We start from the raw sequence: 9,795 nt of genomic DNA, 5'->3' as shown, positions 1-9,795 counted from the left end.
TCAATGTAGAGTTCAATAATTCATCAGTAGTGTATAACACCTAGGACTCATCACATCACATGCCCTCCTTAATGCCCATCACCCATTCATTTGTTGATGGACATTTGTGTTATTTCCACTTTTTGGCTGTTGTAATGTAGCGATAAATATTGTCCTACAAGTAAAAAAAAAAATATTGTCCTACAAGTATCTGTTTGAGTCTCTGTTTTCCATTAGAAGTGGACTTCCTTCCTTCATATAATTATATGTTCAGTTTTTGAGGAACCACCAAACTGTTTTTCACAGTGGTCACACTATTTACCTTCTCATCAGCAATGTACAAAGGTTCTTATTTCCCTACATCCTTACCAACATCCTAGGATAGTCATTCTAGTTGGTAAAAAGAGGAATTGATTTGAACGTGGCTTTGATTTGCATTTCCCTAATGACCCATGATGTTGAACATCTTTTCATGTGCTTGTTGTCTACGTATAGATCTGCTATGGAGAAATGTCTATTCAAGTCCTTTGTCCCTTTTTAAAATTAGGGTTATTTTTTGTTGTTGGCTTTTAAGAATTTGCCTTTAATTTTTACAGAAATAAAATGTTACAAATTTAGTGGAAGTCCCCTTTATATTCCTCCCTAATCCTATAATTTCACTTCCTAAACTCATCCCGAAGTGACCACTATTTCAGAGTGAGTATATACCACTTCCGTCCATAAATTCATATTTTATTAAATATGCTTATGTTCATATCTACAAGTATTGTTTTGGAAATTACACAAAGAATGTATGAGTCCTTCTGCATTTTTTATCACACAATTTTATGTTTTAAGACCTGTAATACATATAGATCCACTTAATCATTTATTTTAACTGGCATGTGGAATTCTATCATATGAAGAGTAACAACTTCTTCAGCCATTTTACAATAAAGAACTCTTAGGTAATTTTATGAATAATAATTATTATTTTGTTATTACCAACAAAATTGAATCAAACTTTTATATATGAATGATATGATGGTGCTAGCTAAGAAAGCAGTCTCTGGAGCCGGACTGTGTTTCAATCTCAAGTCTTTTGCTTATTACCTACATATACCCAGGTAAGTTATTAAATCTCTTTCTGCCCTGGTTCATTGTCTATAAAATGAGAACAATAACAGTGTCTATCTCATACACTAGCACTGAAGGTTCAGTAAGACAATTCATTAAGCACTTGACACATAATCATTCCTCAATAAATTTTTACATGTAGGAGATATTCTCTATACCTAGAAGTAGAATTGCTGAGGCATATGATATGCACATCTTCATCTTTACATGAAACTGGCATGTTGCCCTTCAAAGTAGTTACAAACCAATTTATCTTCCTACCAGGAGTGAATGAGATGGCTCACTTCTACACAATTTCTCAAACTGCTGGAAGTATCAGATCTTCTAATTTTACCAATCTAATGAATATGAAGTGGTACTGCATTGATTTAATTTGCTTAGCATTGCTCATAAATACTGACAAATAGAAATCGAGGAAAATGGGCAGCTCGGGTGGCTCAGCTGTTTAGTGCCACCTTCGGCCCGGGGCCTGCTCCTGAGACCCGGGATCGAGTCCCATGTCAGGCTCCCTGCATGGGGTCTGCTTCTTCCTCTGCCTGTGTCTCTGCCTCTCTCTTTCTCTCCGTGTGTCTCTCATGAATAAATAAATAAGATCTAAAAAAAAAAAGAAATTGAGGAAGACACAAAGAGATGGAAAAATATTCCATGCTCATGGATTGGAAGAATATTGTGACAATGTCAATGCTACCCAGGGCAATTTACACATTTAATGCAATCCCTATCAAAATACCATGGACTTTCTTCAGAGTTGGAACAAATCATCTTAAGATTTGTGTGGAATCAGAAAAGACCCCAAATAGCCAGGGGAATATTAAAAAAGAAAACCATAGCTGGGGGCATCACAATGCCAGATTTCAGGTTGTACTACAAAGCTGTGGTCATCAAGACAGTGTGGTACTGGCACAAAACAGACACATAGATCAATGGAACAGAAAAGAGAATCCAGAAATTGGCCCTTAACTCTATGGTCAACTAATATTCAACAAAGCAGGACAGACTATCCATTGGTAAAAGGACAGTCTCTTCAATAAATGGTGCTGGGAAAATTGGACACCCATGTGCAGAAGAATGAAACTAGACCATTCTCTTACACTATACACAAAGAGAAACTCAAAATGGATAAAAGATCTAAATGTGAGACAAGAATCCATCAAAATCCTAGAGGAGAACACAGGCAACACCCTTTTTGACCTGGGCCACAGCAACTTCTTGCAAGATACACCTATGAAGGCAAGGGAAACAAAAGCAAAAAGGAACTATTGGGACTTCATCAAGATAAGAAGCTTCTGCACAGCAAAAGAAACAGTCAACACAACTAAAAGACAACCTACAGAATGGGAGAAGATATTTGCAAATGATGTATCAGATAAAGGGCTAGTAATCCAAGATCTATAAAGAACTTATTAAACTCAACAGCAAAGAAACAATCCAATCATGAAATGGGCAAAAGACATGAACAGAAATCTCACAGAGGAAGACACAGACATGGCCAACAAGCACATGAGAAAATGCTCCACATCACTGGCCATCAGGGAAATACAAATCAAAACCACAATGAGATACCACCTCACACTAGTGAGAATGGGGAAAATTAACAAGATAGGAAACAGCAAATGTTGGAGAGGATGTGGAGAAAGGGGAACCCTCTTGCACCCTTGGTGGGAATGTGAACTGGTGCAGCCACTCTGGAAAACTGTGTGGAGGTTCCTCAAAGAGTTACAAATAGACCTGCCCTACGACCCAGCAATTGCACTGCTGGGGATTTACCCCAAAGATACAGATGCAATGAAATGCCGGCGCACCTGCACCCCGATGTTTCTAGCAGCAATGTCCACAATAGCCAAACTGTGGAAGGAGCCTTGGTGTCCATCGAAAGATGAATGGATAAAGAAGCTGTGGTCTCTGTATACAATGGAATATTCCTCAGCCGTTAGAAACAACAAATACCCACCATTTGCTTCAACTTGGATGGAACTGGAGGGTATTATGCTGAGTGAAGTAAGTCACTTGGAGAAGGACGAACATTATATGGTCTCATTAATTTGGGGAATATAAAAATAGTTAAAGGGAATAAAGGGGAAAGGAGAGAAAATGAATGGGAAATATCAGTGAGGGTGACAGAACATGAGAGACTTCTAACTCTGGAAAATGAACAAGAGGTAGTGGAAGGGGAGGTAGGTGGGGTGGTGGGGTGACTGGGTGATGGGCACTGAGGGGACACTTGACAAGATGAGCACTGGGTGATATGCTATATGTTGGCAAATTGAACTCCAATAAAAATGAATAAAATAAAAAATACTGACAAATACTTTTTTTTTCTAGTACCTAGTTCTATCTTTTCTTCTCCCATCTTATTTTGAGTTGACTTTTTCTTATTTATTTGTAGGAGTTCTTTATGAATTGTGGTTACTAATTTTTATTGGTACTGTGCTTTGCACATTTCTTTTCCAAGTTTGTGGTTTAACTTTTTATTTTCTCACAGTGTTTTTATTTAATTGGTAGAAGGTTTCAAATTTTATGTGGTCAAATTACCATCTTTTCCTTGGTAGTCTGTGTTTATTCTGCTTAAGAAATTCTTTCATACCTGGAGGTAACAGATATTCTCTTAGATTTTTATGTATTGACTTTAAAGTTCACTTCTTTAAAAATTTTTTTCTATCTTTAATACATCTGAAATTTATCTTTGAGCGTGTTGTGATTTATCTTTGAATATACTGTGAAGCAGATAGGATTTTTTTTTCCAAATGGGAAACCAATTGTCCCAGCATCATTTCCTGACAATCTTGATTTTTCCCCTCTGAGTTTTACTGCAACCTCTGTCATATGCCTAGTTCTCTGGTGGGTTTCCATCAGGTGCTGGGTTATTTCTATCGCACTGGTCTGTCTATTCCTGCATCAATAATACATGGTCTTACTACCATTCTGTAATAATCTGTGGTATGTAGTAAGACTCCATATATTCATCTTAAAAATTATCTTGGATCTTATTGGTTCCTGTTAATATGTTAATATATCTTTAACAAACACAATGAACTTAATATATGATAGGTTCTATTCAATGTCCTTTAAAAACAACAACTCATTTATTCTTTACAATAAACACAATGAGGTACTACAATAGGTACTACTATTATCATCTGCAATTTACGGATGAAGAGACTAAAGTACAGAGTGGTTAATTAATTTCCCAAGGTCACACAGCTTGTAAGTGTCAGAGCCTGGATCTGAAGTCAATCAGTCTGGCTCCAGAGTTTGTAATCCTAATCACTATGCTGTGTTCCTTCTCATGTGAATTTTTCAATATCCATGAAAGTGATATTGCACTGAATCCATATACTAATTAGGGTAGAATCAATATCATTTTGATAGTGAATCTTCACATGTATAAACTAGGAATAGCTTGCCAATTACTGAGCATGGCAATAGACTGCTGGTTTCCTGTATAATAACCGAACTGCCTTCTTCTAAGTAACAAAACTCCAATTTTCTTCAGAGTAGCAATATCCTCATGAGGAAAGGTACATTTCACAGCCTCCTTACAGGTAGAGAGACCATGTGACATATTTCTGGCCAATAAAATATAAGTGCAAGTTGCTGGGCAGAACTTCCAGGACAGCTGTTTACAAAGAGTTGGAATCGACCAGCATCAACTTTTTTTGCCCTTCACCCTTCCCCTTCTTCAAGCTTGTAATGCTTCCTACTATGCTGGACAAGCCCTCCCTTTGATGAAGATGATAAAAGTCACACGCTAAGGATGGTAGAGTGAAAGTTCAAGAAAACCTAGGTCCCTGAGAGCATTATATAGTCACTGCACTAACTTTAACCTCCTCCATGGTTCATTTTACATGAGAGAAGTAAAACATGTTTTAATTAGTCCACTTTTAGTGTTTCCTGTTATAAGCACCTGAACACGATGTCTGATACAATAACGTCTTCTTTATGGCCTGTGATAAATTTTTCTGTCAACTTCACTGGGCTAAGCGATGCCCCAATAGTTGGTAAAACATATTCCAAAGTGTGTCTGTGAAGATGTTTCTGGAAAAAGATTAGCATTTGAATTAGTACACTGAGTAAAGAAGAATGTCCTCACTGATATGGACAGGAACCTTGAGATCCTGAATAGGACAAAAAGATGAATGAAAGGTAAATTTGCTCTCTGCTTGAGCTGGAACCTCCATCTTCTGCTTCCCTTAGACATCATTTCTCCTGGTTCTCAAGCTTTTGGACTCATACAAGGAATTACACTATTGCATACCCTGTTTCCCAGGCCCTAAGCTTTGGACTAGAACTATACCACCAGTTTTCCTAGACATCCAGCTTGTAAACTGCAGATAGTAGGAATTAGCCTCCATAATCATGTGAGCTAAGTGCGTATACTAGATCTCTTTCTATATGTACTATCATTTTTATCTCTCTGGAGAACCCTAATACATCACTTTCAATAATCTTTGCATTTTATCCACAAAATTTTCTACAACTTTAAATTTTTTTTACTAGGTGCTTAGAGTTTATTGCTGATAAGATCTTTCTGTTTATTATAATTTCAAGTTGGCTATTGCTACTTTGTTATACAGAAGGGTTATAGATTACTTCACAGCAATCGTTTACTCCAAAACATAGTCACTTTCTTAGTTCTATTAGTTGGTAGGGGTCATTGAAGTTTCTGTGTAGATAACCATCATGTGCAAATAAAGACAATTTTCTTTTTTTCTGTTCTCTTATATTTTAAAAACGTTTGCTTCTCTTATCACAAAGGTTGAGCCTTTTATTATAGTATTGAATCAAATATTTTGGTATCATTCTTTTATTAGGCTAAGAAAATCTGCAGTATACTAAGAGCTTTTTTAAAAATCATGAATGGGCATTATGCTTGATTACCTACATTTTCTATATATATTGAGTTTATAATGTGTTTTTTTCTCTCTTAATCCTTTGTTAGTGTAGCAAATTAAAACTATAGCTTTTGTTTTATATAGTCAGTTAATCTAAGACAAAGGGGTCAAGAATATATGATGGGGAAAATACAGTCTCTTCAACAAAAGGTGTCGGGAAACTGTACAGCTACATGCACAAGAATGAAACTGGACCAGTTTCTTACACCATACATAATAATAAACTCAAAATGGATTAAAGACCTAAATGTGAGACCTGAAACCATTAAACCCCTAGAAAAAAATATAAGCAGCAATTTCTTCAACATCATCCATAAAAACATTTTTCTAGATATGTCTCCTGAAGCAAGGAAAACAAAAGCAAAAATAAACTATTGGGACTACAACAAAATAAAAAGTTCCTTCAGAGCAAAGGAAATCATCAACAAAATAAAAAGGCACCTACTAAATGAGAGAAGATATTTGCAAATGACATATCTGATAAGATAATATCCAAAATATAGAAAGAATTTATACAACTCTGGGGTGCCTGGGTGGGTCAGTCAGTTAAGCCACTGACTCTTAATTTTGGCTCAGGTCATGATCTCAGGGTTGTGAGATTGAGCCCCATGATGAGCTCCATGCTGAGCATGGAGCCTGCTTAAGGTTCTCTTACTCCCTCTCCCTCTGTTCCTCTCCCCCCAGCACATGAGCTCTTGAGCTCTCTCTCTCTCTCAAAAAGAAAATTTATACAATGCCAAAAAAAAAAAAAAGAAACATCTGATCAAAAAACGTGTAGAGGAAGACCTGAGTAGACATTTTTCCAAAGATATATAGCTGGCACACAGACACATGAAAAGACTCTCAAAGTCACTCATCATCAGGGAAATACGAATCAAAACTACAATGAGATATCGCTCTATACCGATCAGAATGGCTAGAATCAAGAAGACAAGAAATAATAAGTGCTGGTAAGGATACAGGGAAAAAGGAACACTCATGCACTGTTGGTGGGAATGCACATTGCTGTAGCCACTATGGAAAACAGTATGAAGGTTCCCCCAAAAATTAAAAATAGAAATATCATAATATCCAGTAATTCCACTACTGGGTATTTACCTAAAGAAAACAAAAACATGAATTTGAAAAAATACATGCACCTCTATGTTTATTGTAGCATTATTTACAATAGCCAAGGTATGAAAGCAACCCCAAATGCTATTTATAGATGAATGGATAAAAAAGATGTGTGGAGTGGGTATGGGTGGTGGAATATCACTCTGTAATGAAAAATAATTAGATCTTGCCATTTGCAACAACGTGGATAGATCTAGAGGATATAATGCTAAGTTAAATGAGTTAGTCAGAGAAAGACAAATAACATAATTTCACTCATGTGGAATTTAAGAAACTAAACAATGAACAGAAAATAAAAGAAAAAAAGATACAAACCAAAAAAGACCTTAGGGGGCACCTGGGTGGTTCAGTCAGTTAAGCATCTGACTTCAGTTCAGGTCGTGATCCTGGGCTTGTGGCCCAAGTTGGGCTCTCTTCTCTGCAGGGAGTCTGCTTCTCCCTCTGCCACTTCCCCTGACTTGTGCTCTCTCTTGTGTGCTCTCTCTCAAAAATAAAATCTTAAAAAAAAGAAAAGACTCTTAAACACAGAGAGCAAACTGGTAGTTAGCAGAGGGGAGATAGGTAGGGGGATGGGTGAAATAGGTAATGAGAATTAAGAGTACACTTAATATGATGAGCACTGAATAATGTATAGAATTGCTGAATCATTATATTATACACCTGAAACTAATATAATACTGTATGTTAATTATATGTCAATTAAAAAAATAGATTGGAGGCTAAACCATACCAAAGGCCTTGGTCAGATTCATATGGCAAACTTCTTCACAATATCCTCAGGGCATTATTGAAAGATGTTGTAGTCTCTTTGTAGTCTCTCATGTCAGATGAGACAGCTCTTGAAGGAATTTTGCTTTATGTAAGAACTGTAGTTTCTCTTCCTCCTGTAGATTCTGGGTCACATGTCTTGTCCCTATTTGTGTTAGAAACTGATCTTTCTTCCTACTAAAGCATACCTGGAACATTGAAACTTTATGGGCCATTGCAATATGAGCTCTTATACAATGTCAAACTTTCAAATTCTCTCTTAATTTCTAGAGACTTCTTAAAAAGCTTATCTACATAACAAAACTTTTATTTTGATATATTTAATCCCATCTATGTATATGTTTCTACAAGAATCTGACTATGTTGCTGGACCCTAATTTACTCTATATTTAGTTAGATAGAAAATCAATACATGTCCTGTTAAAAATACTACTTAGAAATAGGGAGAAGTAGAAATTTTGTCTAATATTTCTGTATGTTATGGGTATTGAACTGGTGAGATGCAAACAAAATGCACAGGCTTTGTTTAGTCAGTATAGTGTTTCCTTTAAAAATGTATTGGGAAACCCTCAATTGGAAATCTTTTCCCAGGTCTCTACAGGCTCAACTCCCTCCTGTATTATACACTGCCAGTTCAAGCATTTATTTCGATCCACTTCACCACCAAAAACATTTCAGTACATGGGATTTTCAAATCTAGCCCATCTTTGTAATATTATTTTCTAGAAACTACTAAGTGCCTATTACACATTAGTAAGTCCATGTCAAATCTTTTAAGAGCATTATCTCTTAATTCTAATAAAAACCCATGTAAAGTAGATATTATCTCATGTGATAAGGAAGCTATCAAAAAGATCCAACTGAAAAAATCAAAAAGACCCAACTACCTACCTGACAAACCCAGATCTGTCTTCAAAACATGTGTTCTAATAAATAGATGTTGCAGTGTGAAATTTTTCTTGTTATATTTCATCTTATGCTTAAACCACCCAGGAACTGTTATAAGTCCCTTTAAGTGGAGTTGGAAGCCATTATTCCTCCATTATGTCTTTCACCAAGTTTCATGAAGTACTTTCATGATTATAATTTGCTAAGTGCATAAGTCCTGCTTGTGATGGTCTTTGATATCTTCTCCCATAAAGTAAGGGAATGGATGGGATGCAAATCATATTCCTGGATGTCCATGATGTGTAGTCAACAGTCAAGCTTCTAAGGAGGATTCATAGTTTAATTCCTAGCCAAGTCCGCCCAAATCACTACTGGGTTAATTAGTGTTTGAAGACTACAATAATGACTCTCTGGTACTAAGGCATGAAGGCTCTGGGGAGTGGTCCTCAGAGGGGAACTTTGCCCTTTCTTTGCTCAGAGCTAGATTCTGTCTGCAAAGTCAAATAGAAAGGCAAAGAATACAGAGCAGCGATAGGATGAAAATTATCTTTCAGATAGGATTTTGTCTTTTCAGAAACTTCAAATGAAATAACTTTTCATGATTTTTAGAAAGACATGACACCTAAGATGTATTTTTAATTAGGGAACAGAACTATACAAAGAAAAGAATGCCAATGTTAATTTAAGTTGTAGAGAGAAGGAGAAACTTGGAAAAAATGAAAGCGATGCCAATTTTTAAAATAAACATTAAGGAAAATAAATGTAATCAAGAATATGGCATGGAGATTTGATGGCAGAGTAAATAGGTTTATAGTGACTCAAGTATAAATCTAAATGTTGCCTCTTGTACATGTTAGCTGTGACTCTGAGCTAGCTTCAGGAACCTCAGCTAACTCCATTGTTCTGTGGTTTAGTAACACCAGCATCAACTCCAAAGGATCCTTATATGTGCATGGCACTTTTGTTTACTCCATTGTAAGCAACTGATAAATGCTTTTTAAGTTTCCTTTTCCTCTCCTTAGTAAAAAAAATCCAT

The sequence above is a fragment of the Canis aureus genome, chromosome X (genome assembly GCF_053574225.1).
Source record: "Canis aureus isolate CA01 chromosome X, VMU_Caureus_v.1.0, whole genome shotgun sequence".
In the NCBI taxonomy this organism is placed as follows: Eukaryota; Metazoa; Chordata; class Mammalia; order Carnivora; family Canidae; genus Canis; species Canis aureus.
Note: the sequence above shows the minus strand (reverse complement) of the source record.